Below are 16,550 nucleotides of genomic sequence, written 5' to 3' on the forward strand. Positions count from 1 at the left end.
AGGAGATCGGGCTGAAACTATAGCTACAAGCTATCCAAGGATGGTACTATAGAATGTCACCTCAAGGTAGGCCTAGTGGCGTCATCTCTTGGTTAGGCCGGAAACTTATCAATCCACCCTCGTATCTCTACTACTCCTTTCATCCTGACTTATCTGACTTCCTAGACACCAAGCCACTTTTTCTAATTTTTGGTATCCTATATTTATGTTTTCGCTCTTTCCCTACTTTTTCTTCCTTTGCATACCAGTATTTTTGTTCTATAGTACTTCTATTTATTTTCATACAATACTGTTGTCAGTACCGCTTCCATTTTATTTAAAGCTATCTCTAAAAATGCTAATACTGCTATGTCATTGCAAATCTAAGCGTACTAATTTTTTGCCCCTATATATCTATTTCTACAGTTGTACTGTCTTTAATGATGTTTAACGGGTATGCATATCTATCAAATTTCGATTAGAGGCGTTGTCATGGTGCAAAAGCCAATTTTTGTTCTTCCACTAATCTGGGCGTTTCTGGCGGACTGCTTCATGCAAATTGCGCATAACTCCCAGGTAATATTCTTTAGTGACCGTTGGAAAGAACACATGATCCATCACGCTCTTGCAATAGAAGAAAACTGTAAGCAAAACCTTCACATTCGACCTAACTTGGCGCGTTTTCGGTCTTGGCTCGTGCCGCAGCTTCCATTGGGATGATTGAGCTTTGGTTTTCACGTCATAACCATAAACCCATGATTCGTCACCAGTTATGACCCTCAGGAACAAATTTGGGTCGTCGCGGACAGAGCCCAACAGCTCCTTAGCAATGTTAATACGATACTGTTTTTGGTCAAAATTGAGCAATTTTAGTACGCATTTCACGACGACCCGTCTCATGACCAAATCATTGGTAAAAATCGTATGACGGGAGCCAATTAATATGTTTAGGTCCTTAGCAACTTCTCTAACGGAGATTCGACGATTGACTATTAGTCTTTTCATCGAAAATGGAATATACGTAAACCGCGGAAATTCAAAATTCGCGCTACTTTTTGAACAGACATCGAACAGGTACATTTGATGACGTAGGAACTCTTTTTAGGTTGAGAATCGCATATCAGAAGCATAAATCTCCAATTTCACATTTTCATCTTGTACCCACCAGATACGGCCTATTGTATCATTATAAAAAAAACATGCCCGTTTACGATTCACTTTGAAGACATTATATGTATATATAGCGTGAAAATCACGCATGCGTTAAATAAAATATTTTATTCTCACCTAGCACTTTTCTCTTCCATTATTGGATGCAGTTTTTGTTCCTATTACACACCTTAAATCTTTGTTTAAACGAACGAATGAATGGATGGATCCTTTTATGAAGTGGTATTCCAAATAAGTTTCCTTTCTTTTAAGACGGATATAGTGGTATATCTCTCTCTTTGAGCTTGTTTGTATCCTTCAGGTAGTTTCTCCTTCACACGCACCTGATTCTGTCGCGTGTCATTAAATTTCAGTCACTTCCATAATTGAATGTGTGAGAAGTAAACAATTTTTCTAGGGAAGTGTCAGTAATTTACTTGTCGGTTTGATAGGGAAAGGAACATGTGAATCACCACGCATATACCTGCAGTTACTTGAAGATTTCTCCTCTATTATAGGAACTTCACAATTTTAAAGGATCTTGTAGATAAGTAAGCATTTGTAAAATAGGCATTTTCTGAAAATATCATCATCATGATGTCGTCAGTCCTAAGATTGGTTGGACACGCACCTTCACTCTGTTCTATCCCGTGTTAATCTTCACATTTCCCCAAAACTAGAACAGCCCACATCCTTAACTATTTGCGAACAGTAATGTAATGTAGGTTTACCTCTACTCCTCTTAACTCATGTTTCTACCGCTAATATGTCTCTGACTGAACCTTCATGCCTACCAACCCATCTCGCCTATTTGTTATTGACTTCGTTAGAGTCCTCTGCTCTCCTATTCTTTCTAATACCTCTTCATTTCTAACCTTCGCTATCCACGGTATCCTAATTATTCGTCGAAGGCTTCTAACCTTTTCTTTTCCGCCGCGCCCACCGTCCATGTATCGCACCCGTACAGCGCCGCGCTTCAAACATACACCTTTAACAATCTTTTTCGAATTTCTAAATTAACCGTTCGCGAGCATAAAAGTTATTTCTTTTTATTGAAGGCGAGTCGACCCTGCGCTATCCTCTGCTTTATATCCCTACTAGTCCTTCCGTCCTGACTTATCTGACTTCCTAGATACCTAAAATCAGTCACTTCTTCTAATTTTTCGTCTCCTATCTTTATATTCGCTCTTTCCCTACTTTTTCTTCCCTTGCATACCAGTATTTTTGTTTTACTTTTATTTATTTTCATACAGTACTGATCTGTNCTTTTTCTTCCCTTGCATACCAGTATTTTTGTTTTACTTTTGTTTATTTTCATACAGTACTGTTTTGTCAATACCGCTTCCATTTTATTTAATGCTATCTATAACTCCTCCTCGCTAGATGCTAATACTGCTATATCATCTGCAAATCTAAGCATACTAATATTTTGCCCTGTATCAATCCCTATAGTTGTACTGTCTTTAATGATGTTGATGGCGTCTTCGATGTATAGATTAAAAAGTAGAGGTGACAGTGTGCATCCCTGTCTGACTCCCTTCCTAATATTTACTTCTCTACGTTGCAGCCCTAGCTCTATAACGGCCTGTCCAATATTAATTCAAGTGACATAAAAATAAAAGTAAAATACTGCAACTTTTTTCTCTGATGCCTTTGGCACATAACTGGAACGGTTGAACTACAATCAGTACAGCCTACAATCTTTAGTGTATATAATAAATTGTTGACGCGCCAAAAGGAGTAGGAATGTTATGGATATGAAATTTCGGATCTAGATATGGATGTAGGAATAATATTGTACCGGTTTCAGATACGGTTAGGGATATGAAACTATTTGGGATAGTTTCAATAACAAATATTCGATTTTTAAAGAACTAAAAAGATAATTCGGATAGATTTTGTTTTTCAAATATCTGGTAATTTCAGTTTTGGTTATGGTTACTGTATTCCATAATATCCCTGCTTGGGAGTACCCTAATGAAGTAAATCCTGCTACTGATTCTATATTATGCTGTCATTTTGCAGAGTTGTCTTCAATATTTTAGTAAATAAGCTTTTTGACTACAAATTGATTAATTGTTTATTACAAATTCGAGTCCAAGATATATTTCATTAAAAAATTATTTTAATTTAGTTTTAGAATTCAATGTAAATTGACATTCTGTTATTGCTTTGTAAAGTATTATCCCAAAAAGACTAAAACACTGGAACTCCTTTTAATCTTACGTTTAGACCGTGAATATTTATGCATTGTAGATATATATTACAAATTACACTTTTAACATAATCCTTAATTAACTCGAAATACTATGTAAACATCTGCGCGGTCATAAATACTAGACGGACGTTCTATTTAGCATCTAATATAAAACATAGTTTATGTTGAAAGCAGGTATCCTCCATAGTTATTAACAATCATCTTGATTATAGAACGCCTAAAAAAGTTGTCTGTCTGATCAATCCTATATAGCGTTATTAGTCGCATCCTGTACGAATCTAATATTTATTATTCATGATATTATATTACGTTTTTTTCTAAAACCTATATCGCCTTTACTTGCAGGATGTACACGTTTTTAATTTTATTAAATCAGTAATAATTTTCAGTAAATAATTTGTTTTAATATTTAAGGTAAGGTAACGTGTAGATTAATTAGGGTTAACAGCGGAGGATAGTAATAAAATAAGTAGTGTTGCTAAATGTGGAATTGAGATCAAAACCATAATGATTTTGCTCTGGTTCCTGCGCACGATAATCTAAAATTCATGTACATCAAGTTAGCATATATTACGATATAGAAATGACATAGTAAAATACCGCAAGGGCTATAATTTGTCGCTAAAATTTGACACTTTTACCCATTTTGTCGCTGGTGTTGCTTCAACCTGTTCAACGAAAAACGATTAGACAGCCGTCAAGTTGACACTACACCGAGCACATCTACACATAAAATTAGCGCAAAAAAATAATGAAAGGACAATAATTTGTCGCCAACTTGTCGCTGCAAAATTGTACTTTTACCCATTTATTCATTACTTAGCGAAAAACGACTGGAAAGCCACCAAGCTGGCACTGTACACAACGTAAATAGAAATGATATAAAGAAATACTGTAAGGACTATAATTTTTCGTTGAAAAATGCTACTTTTGCCTATTTTATGGCTGGTCTTGCGTCAACCTGTTCAACAAAAAAAGATTAGAGAGCCGTCAAGCTGACACTATACGAAGCACATCTAGAAATAGAATTAGCGCAACGAAATACTGTAGCGGCTATAATTTGTCGCTAACTTGTCGCTAAAAAATTGTAGTTTTACCCATTTTGTCACTATCTAACGCAAAACGACTGGACCGAGCTAGCACTGTACGTAGCGTAAATAGAAATAGAAATGACCTAGAGTAATACTGTAAGGACTATATTTTGTCGCTGAAAGATGGTACTTTTATCCATTTTGTCGCTGGTCTTGCTTCAATCTGTTCAACGAAAAAAGATTAGAGAGCCGCCAAGTTGACATTACACAGAATATATCTAGAAATAGAATTGGCGCAAGAAAATATTGTAAAGAGTATAATTTGTAGCCAACTTATAGCTAAAAAATGGTACTTCTATGCAATTTGTCACTATCTATTGAAAAACGACTTGAGAGCCACCAAGCTGGCACTGCACGTAAAGTAAATAGAAATAGAAATGACACAGAGAAATACTGTAAAAACTATAGTTTGTCGCTGACAGATGGTACTTTTACCCATTTTGTCGCTAATCTTGTTTCGACTTGTTCAATGAAAAGCGATTAGAGAGCCGTCAAGCTGGCATTATACAAAGCACATCCAGAAACAAAATTGGCGCAAAGAAATACTGTAGCGGCTATAATTTGTCGCTAACTTGTCGCTGAAAAATGGTACTTTTACCCATTTTGTCTCTAGTTTTGCTTCGACCTGTTCAACAAAAAACTATGAGGGATCTGTCAAGACAGCATTATACAGAGCATATCTAGAAATAGCATTGGCGCAAGAAACTACTGTAAAGGCTATAAATTGTCTATAACTTGTCGCTGAAAAATGGTACTTTTAAACATTTTGTCTCTAGTCTTGCTTCGACCTGTTCAACGAAAAGCGATTAAAGATTATTATACAGGGCATATCTTGAAATAGAACTGGCGCAAGAAAATGCTATAAGAACTATAATTTGTCGCCGCTATGGAATAGAAATTGTTTATCGCAATTTTAATATTTGAAACTCCAGTTTTCTTTTGGGACTTCGTTTTGACTTTTAATTGCAGAAGTCATACGTATGTGTAATAAAGTTGGTAAAACTAAAGAAAGCACCTATCTTGCCTGTTTCTTCTTTCCTGTTCTCTGTTCTCTATTTTATCTAATACCTCTACATTTCTAACGTTCTCTATCCACGGTATCGTCATTATTCGCCTGTAACACCACATTTCGAACGCTTCTAACCTTTTCTTTTCCGCCGCGTCCACTCTCCATGTTTCGCACCCGTACAGTGCCGCGTTCCAAACATACACCTTTCACAATCTTTTTCGAATTTCTAAATTGACCGTTCGCAGGCATAGAAGTGGCTTCTTTTTATTGAACGCGACTCGACCCTGCGCTGTCCTCTGCTTTATATCCCTACTACCCCTTCCGTCATGACTTTTCTGACTTCCTATAGGTACTATTTTTCAAAGACTTCTAATTTCTATCTATATTCATTGAAAATTTGCAGGAGCGATTGTAAATGAATAAAGCATGTATACTGTTTTAATGAAAACGAATGTCACTGTAATTGTTCTGCAAATTAATATTCTTTGATTATCTATATTCTTTATATGTTAACCGAATGATTTAGTTAATGAAAAGGAACAAACAATTTCAGTGTGTGATCCAGTATGTGAAGAATTTCATTGCCATATAAAATTTGACGTCGTGATAACATCACATACCTTAACGAAAAGTGGGCCAATATATCACTCCAGTTTAATTAGATATTAATTTTATTACGAGTTACCGAGATAGTCCTGAGGATTTCTCTCCATTAATTAATTAAAGATGTAAATTATACGATGGCCGATAATGTCGAAGGAATGTAATGTTAGAAGTCAATCAGAAAGGTTCAATAAATTCTTATACGCTCGCATGTACATGCATGCATATCCATCCATAAAATAAAAAACAATCTCTTCTAGTGAACACTGACAGTACAAAGACTGCAGCACTTTTTTACACTCCTAACACTCCCCATGCATTTAAATGAGCAAATTATGCATAAACAAAATTCCCCTTAGAAATGTCATCGTGTCTGAAAGTACGCCCTGTCGCTAAAAATAAATCGCAAACACAAGTAAGAATTCTGTTTGAATGTTAATTACAATTATTGGATGCCATTCTAGGGTTTTTATTTTTTTAAATTTACTGCTACATACTTATACGACAAGATACTGTGATNCTTTAATGATGTTGATGGCGTCTTCGATGTATAGATTAAAAAGTAGAGGTGACAGTGTGCATCCCTGTCTGACTCCCTTCCTAATATTTACTTCTCTACGTTGCAGCCCTAGCTCTATAACGGCCTGTCCAATATTAATTCAAGTGACATAAAAATAAAAGTAAAATACTGCAACTTTTTTCTCTGATGCCTTTGGCACATAACTGGAACGGTTGAACTACAATCAGTACAGCCTACAATCTTTAGTGTATATAATAAATTGTTGACGCGCCAAAAGGAGTAGGAATGTTATGGATATGAAATTTCGGATCTAGATATGGATGTAGGAATAATATTGTACCGGTTTCAGATACGGTTAGGGATATGAAACTATTTGGGATAGTTTCAATAACAAATATTCGATTTTTAAAGAACTAAAAAGATAATTCGGATAGATTTTTTTTTTCAAATATCTGGTAATTTCAGTTTTGGTTATGGTTACTGTATTCCATAATATCCCTGCTTGGGAGTACCCTAATGAAGTAAATCCTGCTACTGATTCTATATTATGCTGTCATTTTGCAGAGTTGTCTTCAATATTTTAGTAAATAAGCTTTTTGACTACAAATTGATTAATTGTTTATTACAAATTCGAGTCCAAGATATATTTCATTAAAAAATTATTTTAATTTAGTTTTAGAATTCAATGTAAATTGACATTCTGTTATTGCTTTGTAAAGTATTATCCCAAAAAGACTAAAACACTGGAACTCCTTTTAATCTTACGTTTAGACCGTGAATATTTATGCATTGTAGATATATATTACAAATTACACTTTTAACATAATCCTTAATTAACTCGAAATACTATGTAAACATCTGCGCGGTCATAAATACTAGACGGACGTTCTATTTAGCATCTAATATAAAACACTATAGAATGTCACCTCAAGGTAGGCCTAGTGGCGTCATCTCTTGGTTAGGCCGGAAACTTATCAATCCACCCTCGTATCTCTACTACTCCTTTCATCCTGACTTATCTGACTTCCTAGACACCAAGCCACTTTTTCTAATTTTTGGTATCCTATATTTATGTTTTCGCTCTTTCCCTACTTTTTCTTCCCTTGCATACCAGTATTTTTGTTTTACTTTTATTTATTTTCATACAATACTGTTTTGTCAATGCCGCTTCCATTTTATTTGAAGCTATCTCTAACTCCTCCTTGCTAGATCCTACTACTGCTAGATCATCTACAAATCTAAGCATAGTAACCATTTGCCCCTGCATATCTACAGATCTATCTATAAAGTATGTTATAAAAATATGTGCACCTGCTATTTTTGCGCTGTATTTGTTAGAAACAGATTGTGTTTGTTTCTGAACGATGTTATTTGAAACTTATGCTTTTAAAAAATCTATTTAAATAAGTTCTTCTTTTCGCATTTTTTGCCATTGAAATGGTTGCAACTATTGTGTTAAAAGGTCACTACAAGTACGTAAAAACATAGTCGATCTCAAATGTTGCATTTCTTATATAGTAAAATAATAATGAGGAAATTTGAAACTTAGTTTGGATACCCTAAATTCAATGTTGTCTGCATTAGTGTAGTGGGCGTTTATTGATTTAGTTACCAAGAAGTCTTCAACCCACAAGGAAGTAAGTAAATTTCTAGGCGACAATTCTGAGTCATGTGCAAAACTTTAAGGTAAAATTAGATTTCCTGTGCAAAAATAAAAACACTACTAAAGTCATTGACATTATTCATCATATAAAATCTCCCAAACTTGTAGATTTTCCGCTTTACTAAAAGTATTTACTCGAATGAGTTAAAAAATATTTTTACTTTTGATATGAAAATAACATTACCTCATTTTTCAAACTTCTAAAAATTGTTTTGTTTTTATTTTACAGAACAATTATTGCACAATACGAATGTACTACACGACTACACATGTAATAGATGCCCCCCACATATTTATGACTGAAGTCTATTTCATAGTATAAAAAGAAAACTTGTAATGTTTGATCGAATTGTATTTTGGAAGTAAAAACGTTTTACAATTGTTTTACTGACTTTGCGAATGTGGATGAGTCAGTTCTAAATTTAATGATCGAATAAACAAAACAGTAAAAAGCTTTATAATAGTTGCTCCTGTTCCGATTTCTGCTTAGCGTTTTTGCTTATTTAGTAGGTATTCGATATTCATACGCGTAAGCCCATAAAATTTCAATAACCTTGGCTTTCTTTATAGATTACGTATCGCAAATTTATATGCCCTTTGGTAATTTCTGCAGAACAAATTTTATTACGTATTACAAAATGCTAAACAATGCATTTATTATTTGCTAAACATTACTTATGTGTGCATCCCTGTCTGACTCCCTTCCTAATATTTACTTCTCTAGGTTGCAACCCTAGCTCTATAACTGCCTGTTGATCTTTATANTTATACAGAGCATATCTAGAAATAGCATTGGCGCAAGAAACTACTGTAAAGGCTATAAATTGTCTATAACTTGTCGCTGAAAAATGGTACTTTTAAACATTTTGTCTCTAGTCTTGCTTCGACCTGTTCAACGAAAAGCGATTAAAGATTATTATACAGGGCATATCTTGAAATAGAACTGGCGCAAGAAAATGCTATAAGAACTATAATTTGTCGCCGCTATGGAATAGAAATTGTTTATCGCAATTTTAATATTTGAAACTCCAGTTTTCTTTTGGGACTTCGTTTTGACTTTTAATTGCAGAAGTCATACGTATGTGTAATAAAGTTGGTAAAACTAAAGAAAGCACAGTGTGTGGTGAATTAATGCTTCTAAGCCGTATGAATATTTTAGTGAAACTCACAAGTGCTTTCTATTTCTCTGAAACAAAATGAAATTTTGTCCAGTAAGAGTAATAAATAACACCAATGATAATATTAAATTTGCTCATCATTAATGATATGATTCGCGAGCACAATTGGATTGAATCGAGCACTGTGTGAATTAATTGTGGAAGCAACGGGTGGCAGGATTTTTTATATAGGTACATATGTCTGCTATTTTACATTCCGTTTGGTTAATTCGCTGTGGAAAGTGAAAACATCCCGCACGCCTAATCTCTTTTATTTATCGTATTTTTATCGCGACTGATCTTGTGTCTATTTACAAATAAATCGACAACGTTTTAGCAATGTCATTATTATAATATCTGTAGTAGCTGCTGATAATAAAATAAGCAGACGGACAAGCTTTGCAGATGTGGTTCAGATATACCGGGTATCAAGCTTTCACTCTCCCTTTGAGGGAATTACCCGCGCAGCGTGCAGTTATTAACACCGGCGGCGCGGTTACTTCTTTTTTTTTGTCTTTCTTTCTTTCGTCTTTGAGCGTATAGGTAACTGGGAACCGTTGCAAATGTATTAATTACTCCACCTGCTAAAAGATAACAATAAAAGCGCTTAATTGGTTTGCCGCGGCAGGAGTCGCAGCACAGGCCTGATACGTTGCCGTGTTGTTGTTGTAGTTGTTGTTACTGTTATTAGCGCCTAATAGCTCGTTTAAACGCATGGCCGCGAATGTTCTTTCACTGCTTAATAATGGAACGATTTGAATTGGACAACACGCGTGCTTATGTGAAAGGGAAGAGTAATTAATATGATTCGCAATACGTATATGTATATTATTAGAATGGTTCGAGAGATGTTTAAGGATGTTTGGGAGGTACAATCGGAGACAAGAGTACATAAAAGTAGAAATTCGTGATTAATTAGGTTTTGCAGCATATTATGAGGTAAATAAATAGTATCTATAGGTACTAAAAGTATACGGTTTGAGAGAAAATTTGGAATTTGACCAAAAACTTTAAATAAAATAAGAAATAACGAATAACGACATTTGGCAGTGAATATGCCTTGATTTCAACTTAGTAATAATAGTTAAAACTTTAAAATTGCATTTATTTCAGACAATTATAAATTTTATCATTATATTATCAACTAAAAACGAGATTTTCAGCTAATTTTTCATTTTTTCCTCGATAACCATTAACACTTTTAATTATGCAACATTTGCCAATCATTTTTTTTTGGTCAATATCAAATAGTATAAAAGTAAAGATGAAATGACACTATAATTATATGTATAATACTTTATGTCTATTTATTGGTCAATTTAATCTAGTTCTGCCTCTGCCCTCTCAACTTCTGTTCTTACTTCTATAGCATAACTCTAATTAGCCCTTCATGTCCTAGAAGGTGTCCTACCAAAGTATTTTGCTTTTTTCTTGTTGACATCCATAACGCCATCTATTCTAATCATTCTAAAACCTCCTCATTTATAACTTTTTCTATATCCGCGGTATTTTTAATATCGTCCTGTAACACTGCATACGCTGGCTAGTCCGTTAGGTAATACTTGTATAAATATGATTAGAGACCAGTAAATACTTAATAAAATCAAATCTGATTTGGTTTAAGTACAACAATGGGCATACTATAAACAATTTAAAACTTTTGTACAAAATACATTAAATACCATAACACCCTTCCCAATGTCCCAATCCACTTTAAGCCCCGTTCAAGAAGTCGTTTAAACACAAAATCAATGAAATTTTAATTCTTGGTTGGCGAATTTTCAACGGGAAGATTGATTTAAAACTGTTGAAATGAGCGTATAATGTTCATTGAAAATCTGCAAGGTTATGTCAAAATCATATTAATAAGTTACTATTAATCAAAACCTGATATACCAACAAGCGACAGAAATAGTAACAATAGGTGCATTCTTATTCACTAAAAAAAAAGGTTGTACGTAATATCAAACATATCCATTCATTAAAGAGAATTACATGGGATTAATGAATAGTTTACTGAACGAATGAAAGATTCATATTCAGCAGTTTTTACTCGATATATATTAATATAAATACAATAAAATCAATAGTGAGAATCAGGCTTTAGCCGGCACTGCCAAGTACCTGGCGCCATTATCCGGTAGCCGGCCGGATCCTAAAAAAGTACCAGATCCAAACTGGATCCCCGGACCATTTCTTCTTCAAATTATTGCAAAAATGAGCAGAGGACATGTCCCTGACCGATATCTCAGCGTTTTTCGTTCCATAAGTTGTTTTTCAACCAAGGGTGACGTCAAAGTTGACCATATTGAAAACATTCTCTTAAAATTTTAATATGTGACTCGATTCTAGATTCTAATATCATCATTTTTATACAATTTCCATTGCTATTCAAAAAATTCTTTCATATTCGTATTTACTATGTTAGAATATATAAGAGTCGGCTTATCAATATCAAAATTTGTCAAGAATCAACTAATTAACCAAATCCACTTTGACGCCCCCCGTGTGGAAAAGTAAACAATGGAAACGAATGCCGTCTTAATTATCCTTGCAAGGACACCCATTGTATTCATTGCTGTAATAATTTCAGATAGGTCATCTCGAAGGATAAATTTTCTATTAAAATGATTTTTCTTTTATGAATTTAATAAAAATTTTAGAAATAATACAGAGAATTATTAATTTATTTTGTTTGATACTTACGAAAATCCTTCGATTATTATTACTGAGTAGACTTACCTAAAACAAAAGAAAAATAATTATTAATTAAATAGAACGAACATAATGATTTACTACGTGCTATATACTATATACTTCAACAGAAGTGTCTATTTTTAGGGTTCTATATATGGGTTCATCATAAGATTAGTTACGCATCCGTGTGTCTTTTTGTCCGTTTCGCCGGAGTTCTTCATTTTTCTGGGTCATGCACGATTATCAGTGAAAAGCGCTAGTTATGTGTTAAAAAAATTAAACAAAAAATTTTTGTAATGTATGAGATCGATGCCTCTAGAAAATATGCGCCAAAGGCACGTTCGTGAAATTAACATTATAAAGAAGACAGTTTCCCGTAGTTTATTAAAACTTTATACAAAAACGATTATACTTAAAAAAATTAATTTCAACACAACAAAAATTCACAAAAACGAATTTACGTAAGATTATAACAATTGCATGTTTGCGATTGCTTTAGAGTCAAACTTGAGGATAATTAATTCATACGTACATGTAAGCGTTAAATTTATTATTTGATTTGAAGGCAAATTTCAACTACACGCGATTTTTAATCGCTACAATATTCCATATAATAATACTTTACGTAGTAAGTTTTCTTTTTATTTTTCTTCTACTACTAAAACTAATTCTAAATTCTTTGCAGGTCCAAGTGAACGAAGTAGTCACTTAAGCAGGTGCACACGTGCCAGAGTGGAGAAAATTTACTACCCTGTTAAAGTAGGGCACGAATTTATAATATGGCACACAAGGTAAGAGAGTACTCCTATTTATGATGAAAGTAAGATCTCTTATGTGATACAACATTTTGTAGAATAAGTATGTAAAAGTAAAGTGTGCACCAGTCACAAAACTTGTCGACCTAAGCAATTGCTGAGTATCAGATTGCACTGTACGGTAATTTTGGTTTTATTTAACAGACTAATTAATGAGATCAATTTGCAAAGTTTATTAACAAACGATTCAATTAAATAAAAGAACTACAAATAATTTGGAGCTGCCTTAAAGTACATATACAAGGGCAGTAGTGGAATTAATCGGCCTAACACATAGATGGCGGTAGTTGTTAAAATATAACGACTGTGGTAGATAGGACTCTCCTTAAAGTTGCAAGTTTGAAAAAGCTACGTTGTTTATTATTTATCTTTACATATTCGTTATTGCAGTGCCCAAAATCAATCATTTAAAGTACGGATTACTTCCTAATGCACCCTGTTCACCAGATTTACCGCTCTCGGACTATTTTCATTTTCCAGTAAAAAAAAAATGACTTGGTGGGTTTCCTCATGCACCCTATTAGTCAGGTTTAGCCCCCTTGAACGATTTTCTATTTCCAAACTGGAAGAAATGGCCCCGTGGTAAATAATTTGCGAACGATAAAGATGTGATGTCTGCAGTAGATAGTTATTTGGAAGAGCTCGACATTTCTTTCTATAAACCAGGTATCGAAGCTATTCAACATCGCTGGCGAAAGTGTATTGAGCTAAAAGGAGATTATTTTATGTTGAAATAAATAAAGTTTTGTCAAATTTTTTGTGTTTTCTTTGTCAGGCTGATTAATTCTAGGACTGCCCTTGTATTTTCATTCTTAAATTGTGTTTCTTTTGAAAATACACTACTCAAATTGTGACCAATTTCAGAATTGCGTACTTACCTACTAATGTACTTCAAATTTAACTACTGTCTTTATTTTTAAAGACAGACAAACAAGGAATGGATAATAAACGTAAAGTTGCTTTAAATCACACAAAAATTGCCCCCTTAATAAGGAAAATGCTTTTTCAGCGTCTAACGAAGACTTACCACGAATAAATCTTTTACACATCCTATAAAAATAACTAAATTATTTACAAAATTTCATTAAATGGGTCTGTGATAATTCATCAATTTCTCTTTATTTGATTTGTCAAAATTCAGTGACAGAGCTCTTAAGTTCTCACAAGAATGCAGTGTAAGTCATTTCTACAATTTATGGCAAAATTATGGACACCCTTGCATTCTTCCCAGTGCAATTCTTGCACCTATAAAACATTATAGTAACTTTTGTAATACCAATCCTTTAGAACAATAAATGCCAAGTAAATGTAACTTTGAATCTTTATGTTAATAAATATCGAACTTTATTGTTGTTTGGTGCCTCCGCATAAAAATCGAAATAACAAATGAAATGAAAAACTGAAAGTCGACCATGGTAACTAGGCGCACTTATATTGGCTTAGTGTCTGACCGATCTATGGACCAATAAAACACTGCCCACACTGACTTAAGAATAAATAACCTGACAAGCGACTGCAACGTGCCAGGAATGTCGAAGGAGCCTCCTGGCACAGGTGTATTAGCACACATTTACTATCTGTACCTACATAAGCAAAATGTGCTTAGGAATGATTTTGTGCAAACGATATTACGTAAGTCAAAGACTGTAAGTAATTAAGTCGCATGTAATTTTCAAACAATCTTCAACCACGTTGTTTTATATCTATATGGTTTGCGGTTTGGTTGTTTCTTACGGCGATGACGGTTAGACGCAATATTCACGGTAATAAGACAATAAATAATTTTAGCACGTAACTTAACTGGTTTTGGCACAAAGATGAAAAACATCCATTCGCAGATATATGAGAAGTCACGGTGTAACAGAATCATAAAAATACGCACTAGAAGTTCATTTAAGAGTTATTTTAATGTTTTGAGTTAATACTTAAGTACCTGAGGAATTTCGTTTGTAAAAAAATATCTGGTATTGTGGTAACCCAAGGATTAATTACGATAAAGCACGAGAAGTGTTAATATCTATAATAAACTTACCAGAAGAGTAACATGACCTCCTTTTCATTTTAATCGAAATCTTTGTATTTTCGACACAATCAAAAAACAGTAAACAATACAATTTTATTAATAGGGCATGCAATACAATGTACTGTTCGTTTCAAGAACTTGGAGATATGCCCCTTCCCTTTATTAGGATGCGCCGTAGCATATTTCCAAATTCAATCATATTTGTCTGCGGAACTCATTTCTACACCGATCATCGAGCGAGAACTAGACAAAAGTGTACAGTACCATTTGCAAAATTATTTAAACTGCCTCGTTAAAGTTTAAGAATATGCTGTATTTAACAAGTGATTTAACTTAACGCTCTACACACCTATAAAACTTTTGCTTTGTTTTCTATTGTTAATTTATACACATTTTTGTTTTAAGAAATTTCTAAACATTTTCGTCTAGTACTGTACAGTTTTAGCCGATCTCCTAAGACCGCCTATCGAGAGCTCTGCTCGTTCAAGCTTGTTCCAATTATTTCGGTCTTGCTCACGCCTAGTGTGTATTCTTTCTATCTACGCGCAGATTTCTTCAAGGTCACAATTCTAACAAATTGAAATGGACTGTACCAACTTTACTGTATACGTTTTAAAGTTCTTACCAAAAAATTCAAGCAAAGCATTTTTTTAAATCATCATCATCATTACCACAAGGTCTTCAGCCCGATGACTGATTAGCACATACTTCCACTCCTTCTTATCCTAAGCCAACCTTCACATTTCCCGAAAACTACTGTTTGCTCTCCTTTACCTTTTCCTTATCCTAATTGACACCCACAGCGTTTTGTACTCCTCTAGTCGTTCCAAAACTACAATTGTGAATAGTAGACCTTCCCTGTTTCTCCTTACTCTCAAAAGGTGTTCTATTATCCTATCCCTCCTTTTCCTATTTGACTTCCATAGCGCTTTCTGCTTTCCTGCTCATTCTGATACCCCTTTATTTTTATCCATCAAGATGTGCTACACCATCCTATGTCTCCTTTTCTTAATTGACTTCTATAGCGTTGTTTCCTCGCCTTTGCTCGCTACAATATCACCTCACTTCCTATGCACGGTATTTTCATCATATTTCAAGAAGATAGCCTACCATCCCCTTTCTTCTTTTCCTAATTGATTTCCAAACACTTTCTGCTCTCCTACTCATTCTTATGACCTCTCATTTCTATCCATGGCATATTTATCATCTTTCAGAAGGTGCTCTACACCATCTTTTGTCTCCTTTTCTTAATTAACTTCTATAGCGCTGTTTTCTCGCCTTTGCTCGTTCCCATATCACCTCACTTCTATCCACAGTATTTTCATCATCTCTCCAGAGATCGGCTACCACCCTTTTCTCCTTTCTTTACTGACTTCCATAACGCTTTCTGTTCTACTCCTTCTTATTCCTCCTCTACTTTCGTCATCTCTCAGGAAGTGTTCCTACCATCATATGTCTCGTTTTCCTAATTCACTTCCACAGGACTTTCTTCTCTTCTAGTCGTTCCAATGTCTCCTCTTTTCTGTCCACAGTTTTTTTCATCATCCTCCCAGAAATCCATATCTTAAACTATTCCAGCATTTTTTTTCCGCTACGCCCATCTTTCATGTTTCACACTCGTACTGA

The 16,550-nt window shown here is 34.2% G+C and overlaps 1 protein-coding gene and 1 long non-coding RNA gene across 2 annotated transcripts in view; one reads left to right on the top strand and one right to left on the bottom strand.

Moving 5' to 3' along the window:
* LOC112905771 overlaps positions 1-16,550 on the top strand; it is a 136,085-nt gene that overhangs the window by 72,526 nt on the left and 47,009 nt on the right. The window contains exon 3 of the long non-coding RNA XR_003231997.1: positions 12,772-12,877. This is a non-coding gene — a long non-coding RNA (uncharacterized LOC112905771). The remainder of the gene's footprint in view (positions 1-12,771; positions 12,878-16,550) is intronic.
* LOC108734146 overlaps positions 1-16,550 on the bottom strand; it is a 105,918-nt gene that overhangs the window by 69,060 nt on the left and 20,308 nt on the right. The window lies entirely within an intron of this gene.

Source organism: Agrilus planipennis, unplaced genomic scaffold (assembly GCF_000699045.2).
Source record: "Agrilus planipennis isolate EAB-ADULT unplaced genomic scaffold, Apla_2.0 scaffold63, whole genome shotgun sequence".
In the NCBI taxonomy this organism is placed as follows: Eukaryota; Metazoa; Arthropoda; class Insecta; order Coleoptera; family Buprestidae; genus Agrilus; species Agrilus planipennis.